Source organism: Canis aureus, chromosome 2 (genome assembly GCF_053574225.1).
Source record: "Canis aureus isolate CA01 chromosome 2, VMU_Caureus_v.1.0, whole genome shotgun sequence".
NCBI lineage: Eukaryota > Metazoa > Chordata > Mammalia > Carnivora > Canidae > Canis > Canis aureus.
The window spans coordinates 8248584-8266577 of record NC_135612.1 but is presented as its reverse complement, the minus strand read 5'-3'; the positions used below and the strand labels follow the sequence as shown (position 1 = coordinate 8266577).

The 17994-nt window shown below is 43.1% G+C and overlaps 1 long non-coding RNA gene across 2 annotated transcripts; it reads left to right on the top strand.

Annotated features, from left to right (window-relative positions):
* Positions 1 to 179: 179 nt before the first annotated feature.
* On the top strand, positions 180 to 12440 carry LOC144290090 (uncharacterized). Of its 2 annotated transcripts, none has more exons than XR_013357935.1 (4): positions 180 to 318; positions 5362 to 5452; positions 11332 to 11495; positions 11668 to 12440. It is a non-coding gene; the product is annotated as an uncharacterized LOC144290090 (long non-coding RNA). The 2 variants fall into 2 exon arrangements; XR_013357934.1 differs by lacking the exon at positions 180 to 318 and adding an exon at positions 3325 to 3417.
* The last annotated feature ends 5554 nt before the right edge of the window (positions 12441 to 17994 follow it).

Below are 17994 nucleotides of genomic sequence, written 5' to 3'. Positions count from 1 at the left end.
TTTTATTTTTTATTTCTTTTTTTCGCCAAACTTTTCTATCAAAGGCTACGTAGGATTCCCTGCCTGGAAGATCTGAGCCGCCGTCTGTCCCCGGTCTAAGGCTTCGGCCAGGAGAGGGCCGAGCCGTACGTAGCCAGGCTCTGGGCGGCCCGAAGTCCAGAGTTCGGCCACGTGGGTAGAGCTAGGACGGGCCGGTGTGGCAGGCGTCCCTAACCCATCAGGGCGCCGGCCCTCTCGCAGGCCAGCTGTGGCTTCACTGCCTTTCTCAACCCAGCGCTTCGGGCAGCGGCTCCTGAATTGATCAGAATTACACGGGAGGTAAAACCCATTCTTTCTTTCACCACCCCCTCCCACCCCCTACGTTAGGGTATAGTATGAACCCCCCAAATGGTCTGAATGTTTCTGAGTAGGAGGCTGTTCTGGGTTCTGGCTCCCTACCAGAGCCCAGAGGAGAATGGCCATCCCTGTTACCATCACCCATAGAGTTTCTTGTTTCTTTTCTTTCTTTTTTTTTTTTTTTTTTTAAGATTTTATTTATTTATTCATGAGAGACACAGAGAGAGAGAGAGAGAGACATTGGGCTCAGGAATGTGGGACTCGATCCCAGGACCCTGGGATCACGCCCTGAGCCTAAAGCAGATGCTCAACCACTGAGCCAGCCAGGTGTCCCACCCACAGGGTTTCTTTTTTTTTTTTTTTATCTTTTTTATTTTTAAAGATTTTATTTATTTATTCATGAGAGACACACACACACACACAGGGGCAGAGACACAGGCAGAGGGATAAGCAGGCCCCAGGCAGGGAGCCAGACGTGGGACTCAATCCCAGGTCTCCAGGATCATGCCCTGGGCTGAAGCCGGTGCTAAACTGCTGAGCCACCCGGGCTGCCCCCCCACAGTGTTTCTACTGAGCACATGCTGGCACCCTGGGTGCAGAAAGGCTGAAGCTAGCTTTCAACCTCCAAGGACGTGACTCTTCTTGGAGAGAAGAAGGGCAAGGTGGCCTGAGATGCACACCAGGTCAGGTGTTGGATCGAATAAACAGCAGTGTAAGAAGAGGAGCTGAAATCCTGGGGGACCCAAGTCTGAGAAAGAACTGTCTTGTTCCTGCTCAGTAGCAGGGCCGACTTCTTTTGGATATGCTCACTTGGTTGGCCATCTGTGTGGAAGGGGAAAAAATGCCTCCATGGGGAAGCTTGGGGAAGGCAAAAACTTAACAGAACAATTGAATCTAAGAAGGATCATGATGGGGATCCCCGGGTGGCTCAGCAGTTTGGCACCTGCCTTCAGCCCAGGGTGTGATCCTGAAGGCCCGGGATCGAGTCCTGCGTCGGGCTCCCTGCTTGGAGCCTGCTTCTCCCTTTGCCTGTGTCTGCCTCTCTCTCTCAATGTGTGTGTCTCATGAATAAATAAATAAAATCTCTAAAAAAAAAAAAAAAAAGAAGGATCATGGCATGGCAGTAATGGTCACTTGTTACCTGTCCCTTTCTCCTTGGTTGCTGAGCTGTGTTCGAGAAGAGGGTAGTTCACTGAAATATTGGAATCGTGGGGGTCAGGGAAGGCGAGAGCTATGAGGGAATAAGCAAATGGATATTTGGGTGATTTGTTTTCTCTTGGGCTGCTCCTCATGGTGGGGTGCAGCCGGCTGAGGAGGTCAGAGAGAAGGTTTGCTTTAATTATTTGGAGTCAGAGGAACATTTCCAGGTGTGGATTCTTGACATCATGTGTATCGAGCTAACGTGGGAAGTGGCTTTCGCAAGGAGCTTCCTCATGACATGTCTTTGAGTGTGGCTCACCAGGACTGTGCATTATTTGGTAGGTTTCTGTATCATACTTTGTCATATTTATGACGTTTGGGTTTTGTCACTCTCAGTGTTTCACGTGCAGTTTTGGTGTCATGCTCCTATATTAAGTGACTGAAGTTAAAATGAAAAAATTTCTAAGGGACAAGGATAGTCCTAGGATTGAATATTAATTATTCTGTGGCAGGCCACATAAAACGACTCACTGGTAGTTCAGAAAAACAGTCCTTAAACATGACAAATTGATTTTTTTTTTTAGGGTAAAGGACATACACTATTACATTTGGTATAACGTGGCCTAGCTACACCCTACCCTGAAATTCATTTTTTTAATGTTTACTGGAGCAAGCCCTCAAAGTGAAAAAGATGGGGATTATTTTTTTCCCCCTTCAGGTTTTCTTTAAATCTTTCCTTGTTTTGGAGGAACGCTTTGGTGCTCCCTTCAGCAGCACATAGACTAAAACTGACTAGAACAGAAATGCCAGAGGATACACAGCTGAAAAAGCCCACCTTCCCCCACCGGGCCAGGCCACCGTGCAGAGAAATCACAGGAAGTGCTGGAAATGACAATTGTTCCTAGGCTGTGACTAGAAAAGTGGGATGAGCTCCCCCATTTGTGTCGTGCTGGCTTTCGTGTGGCCGCTAATGAGAGGAGGCTCCTTTGTGTGTTGAGAACCAGACGTGGTGATCTTAGGAGGCCACAGGGTGCTCAGAGAGCTACGATTTATATGAAGTTTGTAAAAACAAACCCGGGCTGGAAATAGAACCACCAAGACCAAGCTATTATCGTGTATCTGTAGGCTTCGATGCTTCTTCGCATTCGTGGACTGAACCTTTCTAGATCCATCCACAAAATATTTATTGTGATCGTCCTCTGTGCACAGTGATCCGTCGGAATACAAAGCGAGTTAGCACGGAAAGCCATACTCAAGAACAAACACATTTTATTTTATTATTATTATTACTATTTTTTACGATTTTATTTATTTCTTCATGAGAGACACACAGAGAGAGGCGGAGACGCAGGCAGAGGGAGCAGCAGGCTCCACGCAGGGAGCCTGGGACTCCAGGGTCAGGCCCTGAGCCAGACAGGTGTCAACCGCTGAGCCCCCCAGGCGCCCCAACACTTGCACTTTAAAGTGGGTGCTTCTAATAAACATACCCTGCAGATCTTTCGAGGAGAAAGTTCCTAATTGCATGTTAAGTGTGGGGAGAGCTTCCCAGGGGAGCTGCTGGGATACGGAGGGTCAATGGGCCTTTGGGTGCGGGGTGAGCGCCTCTGTGCAGATACAACCTGGGAAAGGCCTGGAGATGCTTCCGTTCTGCTTTCTCCACCGTCTCCACCAACTTGGCCCGAAGGATGTCTTCCGTCTTCCTAAAAATGCCCAGGAAAGGAAATCCTGCAGAGCCACTAGCGTGTGACCCGCATTCCCCCTGGGTTGAGCAGGGAGAGTTCAAATCCTGGCCGCCTGAACTGCCGAGGGGGCTTTACAGCCAGCCGGCCTCTCTCCTGAGCGGGGCCTCCCCAGAGCTTTCCCGGGGAGCCAGTGGGCATCTGTGTCTGCAGGAGCAAGGCGGCTGGGGGCTCCAAGCGGCTGGTTCAGCTCTTCTGTAAGGTCAGAGGCGTTGCTTGGAGAAACAGCGGGTGAGGCCTGGAGGCTTCAGGCCACTGCGAGCCGGGCCTCACTCGCCCGGGCCGCTCCTGGGCCTCTGGCCTCCGAGGGCCGTTGGCTGGGGGGGAGGCCGAGGGCAGCAGGTGCACACAGCTGAGAGCTGGTTTTGTAAAATGAAGGTAATTTTAAATAACCAACCGTTTGTTCCTCCGGGCCTCCCTCTGCTTTCAGGAGCCAGCTGTAAATAAAGCCCTGGAAGGGCTGAGACACTGGCCCTGCACATGATGTCCTGTAATTGTGACCCTTTTGATTTTGTGGTTTTATTTATTTTATTTTATTTTATTTTGTTTTGTTTTATTTTATTTTATTATTTTATTTTATTTTACTTTATTTATTTCTATTATTATTATTATTATTATTATTATTATTATTATTTTAAGACCGACTTTGTGGTTTTAAAGATACCCACCCTACCTGTACCACTTACTTGTGGGATACAGTTGATCATGAAACTTGGCTGCTGCTTCTTCTTTTTTTTTTTTCCATAAAATGGGAAAAATAATTTCTATTTTGTAGCCCTTGTGAGAATTAGACACACCGCACGGAATATAAAATGCCTGTCACATAGTAGTTGCTGAATAAAGTGCAGCTCCTGACAGTAATAAAAACTGTCTTAAAAAATAATAAAATAAAAATAAATAAAAACTGTCTTTGTAAACCCCCCCCCCCCCCCCCCCCCCCCGCCAATTGCTAGCTTACGTTGCCCTACAAGTGCTTTAAGGAGGCTCTAGACAGGGATCCCTGGGTGGTGCAGCGGTTTAGAGCCTGTCTTTGGCCCAGGGCGCGATCCTGGAGTCCCGGGATCGAGTCCCACGTCGGGCTCCCCATGCATGGAGCCTGCTTCTCCCTCTGCCTGTGTCTCTGAGCCTCTCTCTCTCTCTCTGTGTGTGTGACTACCATAAATAAATAAAATTTTAAAAAAATTAAAATAAAAGAAGGCTCTAGACAGCAAAGGAAAAGCACTACATTTCAAATTGAAGTGTTTTGAATACGATATTGCAAAATCTCAAAACGTGTGTATGTGCTCTGGGTGCACGGAGGCTGCGGCTCACACCCAGTGAGTGAACTAGTTTTGTCCGAAGTGGGCTGTTGACATTCCAAGTCGTGCAGGGATCGTGTACTTGGGAAGAAAAGAGTAGACCTGCTTTAAAAAGATTGTTTATCGTCTTTTAAAGTTTTTATTGGTTGTGTGCATCATTTATACGACGTGCCGGTATAGCAGTAAATACATAAATTATATAGATAAGTATGTATCCATTGGAGTTATCAACATAATTTCTAAAAACTTTTTAAATTTATGACCGTAAGAGTGGGGAAGTCCTTGATCTAAAGGGCCCCATCCATTAGAATAAGAAAATTCTTGTTGAGTAGGTGTCTTGGAATTTCGTCTTAGTAAATCTTTGAATGTGGGCTTGAGAATCAGCAAGATTAAAAAATAAAGACCCTTTCAAAAAAATGTATGGAGAGCCTTATTTTGATTCTTACTCTACATCTCCTTGCTAGTAATCTTCGGCCCTGGTCTGTATTATTCAAGTTTCTTGGTTTTGCCTTCTAGCTCCCAGTTTGAAGACTTAATACAGTTTAGGAACTAAAAGACACCATAACAGAACCCATCTGTCTCAATGGATTTCTGGAGTTTGTATTGTGACCCTCGCACACATTATATTCTTGGTTTAGGGACTACTGAACCGGTGGGGAAACACCAACAGCCCATTGGCAGGATCCATTTTTTGTGGCTCGAGTGAGGTCACGTTCTCGGTCATGGTTTCAAGTCATGTCTTTTGAGAGCACGATACTGCTTTACCGTGAAGAACCTTCTTACCCCCAGTTCTTGCAGGTAGCCATCTCTGATTGTTTGAAGACCTTTTTTTTTTTTTTTTTTTCCAGCTCATTAGCAGAATTCCTGATCACATTCTCCGGCTCGCGATGCCCTTACACATCACATCTCCCCAGAGGTGGACTTCGCTTGCACGGCCAGGTACATTGTGCATATGGTTGCTCTCCTCTCCTAGGGGGTTGGGGCGGGGTGGAGAGTAAAACCAGAGACTGGTTGGTGCTACATATTATTGCCAGCATCTTTGGCAACAAAGGATAAATCACAAGGACAAAAAGTCATGTAGAAAGTGGCTTCTAGCTCCCTCTTTGCCCTGATGCTGTCACAACTCCTAAGAGCTGCAGCTGACCCCACCCCCCCTCTGGGCCCAGGCTGCTCGTGCTCAAGCACGGAGTAGAAAGCAGGGGGTTGACTGTAGTTCAAGGACCCACGTCTGGTGACCCACACGTTGTTCTTTCCGTCTTTAGGGGCTGCCGGCAACTGGGGGCCTCTCCTCAACTACACAGCATAACTAGGCCGTCCTCCGACAGTCATTGGCCATAGTTAACTTGGCTACACGTAGCCACAGCTAGCTTCCCATAAGGCATCTGTGTTAGGGATACTTAATAAGACACGAGGTCCCTTTCATCATTCTCTTTCTCTCCTTGGAGAGAAGAAAATATGTCCATGTACCATGTTTACATCTCTTCATTACACCTGCTTGGCTGTCCTCTCAATGCCTGGTCCAGGGTCTTCCTTTCTCTTTCTTTCTTTCTTTCTTTCTTTCTTTCTTTCTTTCTTTCTTTCTCTTTCTTTTTCTTCTTTTTCCCTCTTTCTTTCTTTCAAGATTTATTTATTTATTTTTAGAGAGCGCAGGCACATGCACACATGAAATTGGGGGTGTGGTGGGGAAGGGGCCGAGGGAGAGACTCTCTCCCCCAGACCCCTCTCTGAGGCTCCATCTCAGGACCCTGAGATCATGACCTGAGCCAAAACCGGGAGTCAGATGCTTAACCCACTGAGCCACCCGGGCGCCCCACCCTGGTCCAGTTTCTAGTGTGTATTTTTGGTTTAAGGGTTGGTTTTGTTTTGCCCCGGGGTAAATTGAGAACCTAGAGGGGAAATTTTCAAAGACTTCTGCAGGAGTTTTCCTGACTTGCTAACAATGCCCTTATTTGTTGTCTAGCCGCTGTGCAAACTGGCTTTGACAAGATCCGCTGAGAATTTGGCTTGTCTTCTGTTGTCATATAAAAATATATATATTAGCCCTCTTTTGATCTTTTTTTCCAAAAATCTCTTGTGACCGGTACAGCTTACTTTTTCATAGCTTTGGAGGTAAACACACATTTATTTATTTTTATTTTTTTAATGCACGACTATAGATTCTTCATTCTGTAACAGAGCCTCAAATGCTATTAATTCCTCTCTTTAAGGTTTCGTGATCTATCTGAAAGATTGGGTATGCTGACAAAAAACTTAAAAGCCAACTTTTATTTGGTTGAACACGGTAGACAGAAGAGCCCATTGGGCTTAAGTCTGCATTCACCATACCTCTGAGCTGCTAGCTTTAATAAAAACATCTGAAGCAGTGGGGTGGAGGAGGGTGAGCCTGTGAGGGGACCTTTCCGAAATTATAGAAATTCTCGAAACATTATGTACCTCACGGCTTTTTAAAGCAGTGTTCCATTCATACCAATTTAGATACATAATCGAAGTTTATAATAGCCCTCTGTGCAGTTGGTTGCTCCATAAAAATCTGTACTAACAACAACAAAAAAATCTGTACTAACAAGCATCTTTATGTGGGCCATCTAATGAGCAACTCCCCATTCACAGCCTTGCATTCAGCGTACCTGGGAAGTCTCGTTGCCCCTCTGCAGGCCTGCCTCATACGTGGCATTCCTCATATGCATTCTGTCCATGTCTCGTTTTGAAATTAGTCACTGTTTTATGTATATATTTTCCCTCGGACAATTTCCCAGGTTGAAACTGCCTGGGGTCATTCAGATTATGCATTGAGAACCTACTGCGTGCACGTAGGGCATTGACCCTAGACCAAATTTTAGGAGTCTTTTAAGGATAATGGTTAATGTTCAGGAAGCCCATGAGTTTTCCTTAAATTAAAAATAGCATGCTCTTTGTTTTGTGTACGTATAACCAAAGGTTTCAGGCGGTTGGGTTATCGTGCAAGATATCCTCTGTTTGACAATTTGATAATAGTCATTTGCTATCACTGATGTACTACTACTCAAGAAACTTTGAAATTACCATTCTAAAAGGAGATGAAGAATCCGCACAAGTAAATCATTTCACTTGATGTTTGAAGAAAGAGGTGAATAAAAGGCCTCAGGATGATCAAGTCAGCCCATGTGTGAGGCCTTCCGGATAATGGCTCTAGATTTGTTCAAACCCTTATGACACTGATAGTGCCAGAAATGAAAGGAGCAATGCAAACAATGTGGAAACTGAGAAATCTAACTTGGTTCAGTAACACTCACCTCTTCTCCTTTTTTTTTTTTTTAAATTATCACCTGGTTTAGATTTAAAAATAACTTTGCAATTGTAGACTTCCAAGTTTATCCCAATGTTCTCAGTGCTGTGGGCTATATGCGGAGGCACAGTGTGTGTTAACAGTACTTTTGTAACCATCTCGGGATTTTTAAAATGACTTGTTATTTCTGTGAAGTCACCAAAAAAAAAAAAAAAAAAAGAAAGAAAAAAGTGACTGCTGAAATATGCAAGAATTAGAGCAAGGTGATAGAATCTGGAGCACCTTACAAAAGCCTGACCTTACACTTGATTTAACTCCCACACAATCTTTTCTCCTCAAAAGTTTAATTGAGCTGCACTTCGTTTTTGTTGATTAGGGTAATTATGCCAGAGTGACTTTAAAATCTCTTTGCATGCACCGCTTGCCTGGAGCGGGAGGACGGGAGTGTCCTGCCCAGAATCCGGAGGGCAGGGTGGTGGGGTAAGGGAGCCAGGTGAGGCGAAGAAAGCAACCACCTGTGTTCTCAGGAGGCTCAGCCTCTCAGCACTGCTAAGGTCAGTCATTGAGTTGAAAGCCCCACAACTGGAAGGAGCCAGGTCAGTCTGATTATGGGGTGGAGAGAACAGGGGCCTTTGAAATGGGACACAACCTGGATTTGAATTCTGGGCACGAACCCTGGCACTGACCCGTTGAGCTGTATGATCTTGAACCAGTGAATTGGAGACTCAGTTTCTTAAGTCTATCGTGGCGATGCGAGCTTACGTGGACATGTCTTTGCTTAGCACAGTGTCTGGTGCAGTAGTTACTCATTTTTTTCTTTCCAGCTTATGATAAAGGAAGATATCTCTTCACCTTTAGCATATAACTAAGGATGAATGCATCACTCTTTTTTTTATTGACTTTTCATTTTTTTTTTTTTTTAATCATTAGAATAATGCTATGGCATTTCACACGCTGTGAAAGTTCAGTCTGAAAACAATTTGGGGCATATTCTTCTGCTGTGAAGAACAAGCCATTCTCTCAAGGTATTTTTGATATTGTGCGCTAGAAATGATGCTGCCAACGTCAAATTGGAATTGCTTTTCCAAGAAGAGTGTCAAGCAGTTGTGCATTTGCACCTAGCTGAAATCTGAAATGCTTTTCATTTCTCTCATTTGTGTGACTCATTTTCGTTGGAAAGGCAATTCATAAAAACAATGCATAATCAAACCTGCCTTTCAAGATACGACATTCTCTAGCCCACTGATTTAATTTTCTTTAAGAACAAACAACAAACAAAAAAATCCCAGCCCTTTCAAGACCAAACGTCAAAGTATTTTATAATCCAACAGATTATAAAATTAATAGTATTATCAAATTTATAAATATTTAAAAAGCATTTCTAAACTGCTTCCTAACCTAGACCTATATGTTAGTTACAAGTTAGATTTAAGTATTTTCCTGAAGTTTCCCAATAGTTAATTGGATATCCTCTTGGAATCAGATACTACAGTGTAGCTAAACCAATTAAATTGAAGATTAATTTAGAGATAAGTGTTGAGGTGGAAATGTAGCCTCACCTTGGTTTCAGACAACATCACCTTTTAAATCACCTTTTAAGTAAGATATAATAAACCTTTAGTCCTGAGTCTTTTTTTTAAATTATTACATCTGCTTCATATTTGGTTCTAGAATAAGACCGTTCAATCTTTCCTTTCCATCCTAAGTCATTAAGTGAATGCTCAGTGGGATCCCAAAGATGGTTTTGGTTCATAATTATATCAGTTTGTGAATTCAGTTTAGGAAATACAAAAACAATTGCAAATTTAATCCTGTAGATCATGGTCACTAGGTCAGCGAAGTTAATTTTTACTGACTTTATTGGGGTAGAGGATCTTGTTCTCTGTGTGACCCCCCCCAACCTATTTAATTAATACTTGATGACACAGCCGTTTTATGGGTTTGTGCCATGAAATTGCTTATTTTGAGAGCAGCAGGTTTCTCTAAGGAATATTTATCTTTTTTTTCCTCTTTCTCTAGCTGCTACAAGTCAGAAACTTTCTAGACCAAACTACAACTATTCTGATAAATATAACCTCATTTACACATTAAAAAAAATGTCCTGTTAGGTCTAGTCTGTCACAAGGGAAATATTTTTTTCTTAACATACAAATGAGGGAGCTGGGTTAAATATAGCAGATAATCTTAATGCAGTGAACATGCTGAGGACCCGTAAGTATGGCTATTTTCCAATTTGAGTTCCCTAAATGAGGGCAGTAGGCATAGGAACCCGTGGTCAGCTGGGATGAATGAGCAGAAACAGTGGTGACCTTTGCATCAGGGGAAACACATCCTTCTGCTTCTGGCTTTTCACAGCTTATGTGTTTGTGTTTTTAGTGTATGACTGAGCCTGAAAGTTCATCTCTAATCTTGATCCACAGGGAAATGGCAGGAATCCTAACCAGCCAAATGATACAAATTTAAATTTCCTGTGGAGGAAAGGTCAGTAATGCTCTGCTCGCCGGGATGGTCTCAGCGCAGCAAGCCATCCTTCTGATTAAAATTCCCATTGAGAGCTAGTGGTATGTCTGATTGAAAAACTAAACAAGTCCTTAATCACCTAGATAAGATGACGTCATTGGGACATCATAAACGGCCCAGCAGATGAGAAACCCCTCTCAAATACCAACTTCATTTCAAAACCGAGAAACAAAAACATAGGGCCGCGTTCCACAGCGACTATTTATAGTTCTGTGATGTAAGACCTCCAGCTTCCTATAATTCCCATTGTTCTCTAAAAATAAAGACCCATTTAACTGAGGAGGACTGGCAAGAGATCTTGTGATGGATTTCAGTTATTGTTCAATGTGCAAGACGAGGCCGAGGGTCACTCCGGCGTGTCAGCGCTGCTGGGAGCCTCCGGCTTGGTGTGGCACCCGTGGCCTTTGCCCACTGCACACACTTGTTTGCACGCTGGTACCATGCAGGAAAGAACACTCTGGTGGTTGGCTTCTGCTTCCCTAGGGGAGAGCCTCGCCCTCTAACAAGATGAGCACACAGCTGGCCTGTGTAGTTGGTGCTAAGCTAAACAAGATTTAGTTCCCTTGCCCCATCCTTAAAATTCTTAGTTTTTTTCTTTCTTTTTTTTTTTTAACCGTGGGAGCTTTGTATCTGTATCACCTACATCTAACCAGGACCCTCCTACGAAGTCTAAGATAGCCCTTATCCTGAATTTAAAATAATCTCAGAGGGGGGATCCCTGAGTGGCTCAGCTGTTTAGCAGCTGCTTTTGGCCCAGGGCGTGATCCTGGGGTCCCGGGATCGAGTCTCGCATTGGGCTTCCTGCGTGGGGCCTGCTTCTCCCTCTGCCTGTGTCTCTGCCTCTCTCTGTCTCTCATGAATAAATAAATAAAATCTTAAAAATAAAATAAAAATAAAATAAAAAAACCTCATATGCACCGTTTTAACTAGAGGCCAACAAAATGATGTTTTACACCCTCGTTCATGTTCCTAATATTAGCTTTTCCTGTCAAGGAAAAGTCCCTTCTTACAGTTTACTTCTTTTCTTTCGCAGTTTCTTATGGGCACTACGGTGGTGCCTGCTGTTTCCCTTTCTTGCCAGCCAGAAGAAAGTAATACAAAATAAAAGTTAAGAAAAGACACACATGCAGACGAAGTGCCCTTCCAATCTTGTTTTGGAATCCCATAAAGCCGTGGTATCCTTCCCACATCTGTGGGGTAAGCAGAGCTGCCAAGGGGAGCCAGGGGCAGGGCCTGCTTCCACAGAGGCCCTGGGAGTGAGTCCTGGCCTGGGCCTTCTCACCTTGTCAGGGCCGAGGGGCTGAAGGAGAATGTGGGGATTTCTCACGATCCGTAAACCCTGACATTTCGTCTTTAATCTCCTTTTCAGCGTGCACTGTGTCAGACGATCTGAGGAGGCACCCAATTACAGTCAGAGTTGCATCGAAAACGGCTCAGGAAAAGGGCTTTCTTTTCGGGAATGTGATAGCATATGTGTTTTCTGAGCTTTTCGCTTTTCATGTGAAATTATAATAAATTGTGCATGAAGGTGAAACACTGAGGGTGATGCAGCCCTTATTAAATTGAATTTAGTGGATGGTTAATTCTGATGATGCTGAAGTATTGCTCACTCTGAAGTAGCGACATCGGTGCCAGGAAAGTCCTTGATGCGTTTGGCATGGAGCTGTGACATTTAAGCTATTAGGCTGGAGGGAAACGTGAACAGAGCTGATGGGGCGACGGCTGGTCTCACTTCTAGTGCATCTGGGGAGCTCTCTGCGTGCCTGATTATAATGAAGAACTTTACAGTTTTTCTATTTAGTAAATATATACCATTTATATAATATATAGAGAGATTATGGTGTATGTATATATAGTACAGTGTATATATAGATTATATATGTAGTATGGTATATATCTAGATTATTATATATATAGTATATACAGACTATAGTGTGTATATATAGTATCATGTATCTACATAGATTTAGAAGACTAAATAAGTTTGGGATAAGTGAGTTTGGGATAAGTAAGTTTGGGATATATATTTAAACATCGAAGTCACCCATTTTCTCTTACCAGGACCAACGAAGCTGAAATATTTGACCAATGCTTAGTAGATTTTCAGAAGCAAAATGCTTTCAAATGTTGAAATGCTTTAAAATGGACACCTGGGGGATCCTTGGGTGGCTCAGCAGTTTGGCACCTGCCTTTGGCCCGGGGCGTGATGGAGTCCCGGAATCGAGTCCCACATCAGGCCCCCTGCATGGAGCCTGCTTCTCCCTCTGCCTGGGTCTCTGCCTCTCTCTCTCTCTCTCTGATATACATAAATAAAATCTTTAAAAAAAATTAAAAAAATACAATGGACACCTATTGTAGGAAACAGTGGACACGTGGAGACAAGTTCACAGACTGAAAACTTGGTAGTTTCTTCGAGGACAGACAACTCAATAATTAAAATGGAAAAAGAATAAATAAAGTCCTTTAAACTCTTCTGCGGAGCCCGATGCCTAAGCTCACAGCGCGAAGTGAGGCTAGTGAACCGCAAGGAGGTGAGCAGGGCTTTTCCTTATTATTTCTGCAGAATTAGCTACAGACGGTTGTGTCTTAAGGGACCCTTTTGAATTTTAACCCCAATTCCACAGGCCCACTTTTAAGGCCTTGATCTTGTGAAATTACTTTGTTTTAGTACCGAGTGGGTTTTCATTAGTGAGTCTTCATGTTTCGGAGAGAGCAGGGAAGTCAAAACTGCCTTATCTGCTTGGTGGCCCTAAGTGCTTCGCTGACACCGGGGAGGTTTGTGTGTGGGTTGTGTGTGGGTGACCGACCGTGGCATCCAGTCTCCGCCTCAAATGCTGCTCAGGCAGCATCAGGTCACACAAGGATGTCGGGAATCTGCAAGGGTGGATTATTTTCAAGAAGGTTCCAGATGGGATTTACTTACTTAGTTTTCATTTGCAAATACATCCAGTTTCCAAGGATCAGATATCACTATAAATAAGCAAAATAACAATAATCTAGACCTGTCTTTAGTGATTTGTAAGATAGACTCTTTTTTTTTTAAGATTTTATTTATTGATGAGAGACACAGAGACTGAGAGAGAGGCAGAGCCACAGGCAGAGGGAGAAGCAGGCTCCATGCAGGGAGCCCGACGTGGGACTCGATCACCCGACTCCAGGATCAGGCCCTGGGCTGAAGGCAGGGGCTAAACCGCTGAGCCACCCAGGGATCCCCTACACCCTCTCTTTCTATCTGGCTTTTTGACTTGTTCCTACAATTTCTTTGGAGTCTAGAAAATCACATCTCTCATACTCAATAATATCCCTTGAATATATTTGACCAAATTTACTATATATATAGTAAATCATATATATGTGATACTAAAATTTCAAATGTTTAAAAGCAAGTTTAAAAATCTCTACCAAAAAAATAAAAATAAAATAAAAAAATAAAAAAATAAAAATCTCTACCAGGGCATTATTTTAAAAGCTTTGACGCCTTTTCCTGCCACCTTATCTAAAGTTGCAAAACTATTTCTGTCTTAATATACTTTTTTTTTTTTTGCTTTATTTTTCCTCTTAGCTTTTATGGTTATCTGACATAGTAAATATCTTATCCTGTTTATTTTCAGTTTCTTTCCATCAGAATGTAAACTCCATGAAGGCAGAGATTTCGTCTGGCTTGTTCACTGTTATCTGTCTGTTGCCTAGAATGGTGCCTGACACAGAGTTGGCACCAAATGAAGATTTGTCAAATGAATAAATACATTTTAAGAGCCACAGCATCGTTCATTCGTCAGACATTTATTTGGCGGACACGGAGTGCCCTATGGCTCGTGTAAGGACCTATCTTGGTTTGCGAGTATATTTACTTATTTGTTTTGGTTTGTGAGATTTTTCATTTAGTTAACACTTTATTACATGTGCGATTTCAAGCACCCTAGTGTCTAAGGAGTCTGCAATTCTCAGTATTTGTGTTCAACAGAGCCCTACCGACCTGTAGGAATTACCACGTGCATTAAAAAGATTTCTACGGTGTAGGTTAAATACTGAAGGTATCCGCGTGAATCACTCTAAGTGAATCATGTACTTTTAGAGAATGGAAGGAACCAAAGGAAAGAGAAATCTTCAAATCCTACAATCATGCCTGCCCAAGTTAGACCACACTTTCATCACTTGACAATTTTGAGAGGACGTCAGAGCCCCGGGAGCAGGTGCCGAGGTCTGAAAGCTGGGCTCCAGCAGCTGTGTTACCTTGGGGGGCCTGTCCCTTAGCCTTTTTGTATGTCAGTGATCGAGTCTGAAAAGTTGAGTCGGGTGAGGATGAAAGGAGGTCATCCGTGTACAGTGCCTAGGACTGTGCGCGCTGGTGTCAGCGTTGGTGTGGCTCAAGTTCAAGACCATGTCTCTGCTTAGCCTGTTTTTGCATTTCTTTTTGTTTTTTGCTTTTTTTTTTTTTTGCATTTCTTTTTGTATCTGAAACAGTGTCTAGAGTATTTTTCTCATGTAGTAAGTGAGTGACTAACTGAATAGAAATATATTCAATGCATTAGCATTCTTTTTCAGAAGCTCTGTTTTCTTTGTGTGTGTGTGTGTTTGTTTAAATCAAGTACCGTGTCATTCACGCTCTAATATTTTTGCTTTATTGGCAAAAGGAGAAACAATGATTATTAAATGCTGTCTAATTCTCTTAGCCCAGAGTTGCTCTCCCTCTCTAGGGGAGCAGGGATTTATTTTTTAATAATAAATTTATTTTTTATTGGTGTTCAATTTGCCAACATTTAGAATAACACCCAGTGCTCATCCCGTCAAGGGGGAACAGGGATTATGTACCTTGTGAACCCTGTGTCCCAGGAATGAAAACCAAAGGATGGTAGTTTGTAAATTCAAGAAGAGTTTAGGGGGACAGTTTTATATATTTTTAAAATATTTTATTTATTTATTCATGACAGAGAGAGAGAGAGAGAGAGAGTCAGAGACACAGGCAGAGGGAGAAGCAGGCCCCATGCAGGGAACCCGATGTGGGACTCGATCCAGGGTCTCCAGGGTCACACCCCAGGCTGAAGGTGGAGCTAAACCGCTAGGCCATAGGGCTGCCCTAAGGGGATAGTTTTTAAGTGCACTGTACCCTTATCACCAGACTTGTATCTGGCTGGTGCTTCTGGAAGATGAACGGATGGTGCAACAAGCAGCTGGGTCCTGAGTGCTCCAAGTTGCAACAGGATCTCCATCCGACTACTTCTTGGCGATGGGATTTTTAATAAGTCCCCTGAGTTTTTAGAGAAGCAGAAAAGAGTGAAGAGCAAGTGCAATGTAGCTAGGGGCCTTGATGTGAATCACGCTGCCAATTAAGTAGCTACAGATTTTGGGCCAAATGGCCCAATCCGTCTTAAAGTCTTGTTTTTTTTATCTATATATTGGCTGTATATGGTTCTCTCATGCTTCTGGTGACCTAAGATGTAAATTGAATCCCTTCACACTGGTTCATGAAAAATGCCCAGTACGTTGCTGTTGCTATTGTGATGGGTAACATCAGCATCTACCATAAGATTTAGGTTTAAATGTTTTAAAAATGTTCTTACCTACTTCGTCTGTGGCGTTTCATGCAACACTCATGCCTCCCTGGAGGGCAATCTGTACCTTCTGCTCCTCCTTCTCCTCTCCAGCACCACCTCCCCACTCAGACTCTGCGAGTGATGCTCACACAGCGCACCTGCCCACATCTCTTACTTTGTACTCATGAAATGCAAGAGTCAGAGGAGGATGGCAAAACGGGCCACTTAGCGAATGCCACACATTTCATCTTTCAGAGCTCCTCCACTGAAAACATACCCACCTACACCCCTCTCTTCTCAACGATGATTATATCTACTCAGTGCTTATCATCACAGAATTCTAATGCTAACTGGTGTTTAGTCCAGGGACAGAAAACCGAGAGCCTGGGGGCCAGTGCAGCCCAGAGACATTTTCTTTCACTGCCCACGGTTGGCTTAGGTGGTGTTTTAAAAAGTTGGAATTCAAAAAAAAAAAAAAAGAATTAAAAAAAATTTTTTTAAAAGTTGGAATTGGTAATTTTTTTTTAAAGTCAGACATTTCAAAGTCAGACTCACGAATGCTGCTGGCTATTCTGGTCAAGGGGGTCCTCGACCAGATAACCCTCAAGCCCAGAACCCCGGAGGCAACACTGGTCTGGACAGTAGTCTTCCTTTATCTACACCTGCATGGCTGCTGTCCATGCAAAAATCCAGTTACGGATCACAAAGTGAGTTAGTAAAATGGGTGACAGTGCAAGTTCTAGTTTCCAGATTCTTTGACTCCTGTTCTTTTCATCTTCTTTAGCTAAAATTCATGGAAGATCATTATTCGGCTGAGGACAGGTCTTTAATTTTTTTTTTTTTTTTATGACTAATCTTCAAACGTCTTGGCTCATTATCTCTCCTGGTTAGAGCATTAGCAAGTCTCAATGAAATCACAGGTTCCATCTTTCTCTTCAGTCTTCTTTCTTTCCTTCATTATGTTTTGTGGCTTCTAGTTGGTCCCTGGACACCCCCTCCCCCAACCCCCTCCACCACCACCACGACCACTGTACCCATTCCCAAGATGTAAGGCACTGGCGCTGCTTGCAGACAATATTCAGAATATAAGGTGACTTCTTTTGATACCATTCATCCAGAAATGGCAAATTTAGATGTCGGCCCTTCAGAGCCTGGAGGTTAACTTGTGTCTGTGATGGGCTGGGGACACGTGAGGAAGGAGCACAGCCATCCCCCAGGTGTCAGTTGCAATGAGGGAATCCTGGTGCTGTTGCCGCCTTTTATGCTTTTGTTTTTGAGGAGAGGCCCCAAATCAAAATCTTTTTTTTTTTAAGATCTTTTTTTTTTAACTTTATTTATTTATTTATTTATTTATTTTTATTTTTTATTTTTTATTTTTCCAAATCAAGATCTTATATGAAAGCTCTGACTTTAAATTTGGCTCTTAATTCCCATTTTTAAATGAAACTCTTCTGTCTAAAAAGAACAAAGGATCAAGTATGTGAGTCCTGCCAAGAAGTGTGAGTTAAAAAGAAAAAGGTGGTGGTGGGGGGTGGGGGGCGGGGGACAAAAATAATCCCTGCTACCAGAGGGGCAAAGGGAGATAGACACAAACAGCATAAACTATGGACTCGGGTTTGAATCTCAGCTCTACTGCTACTCCTCTGTGACTCTGGTCAAATTACTGACCTCTGACCTTCAAAACTGTCATCTGAAAAATGTGAGGACCAAAGGAAGAATGTAGGTAGGATGCACAGCACAGAACAGGTACTGAGTTGATCTCAGCTCCTTTCTTCTTTGTTGGTATCATCTTGGTTTTGGCAGGACAGTGTGTTTGAATTTAGAGCCATATACTTGCTGCTTTGTTATTTTTCCCCCATCCCAGAGGCCCAGGAGAGTGGTGGGTTGAAGACTGCTCCTGCTATCTTGGCTCTCTTTGTCAGATGCTCACTTTGCTCACTTTGTCAGATGCAGGACCAAAAGTCATCCTCTACGAGGAGATGGGCTCTGTTAAATGTTACCTGGTACAATTAGAAGACATTGCACACGAGTTCTTATTTATGGTATTAAAACTGCAATCAGCAATTAAAATACATTTCAAATATGATATTATAAGATAACAATTCACTGAGAGAAAACTATGCTATATTCCCAAGCAGCATTTCAGTTAAAACAACACATAC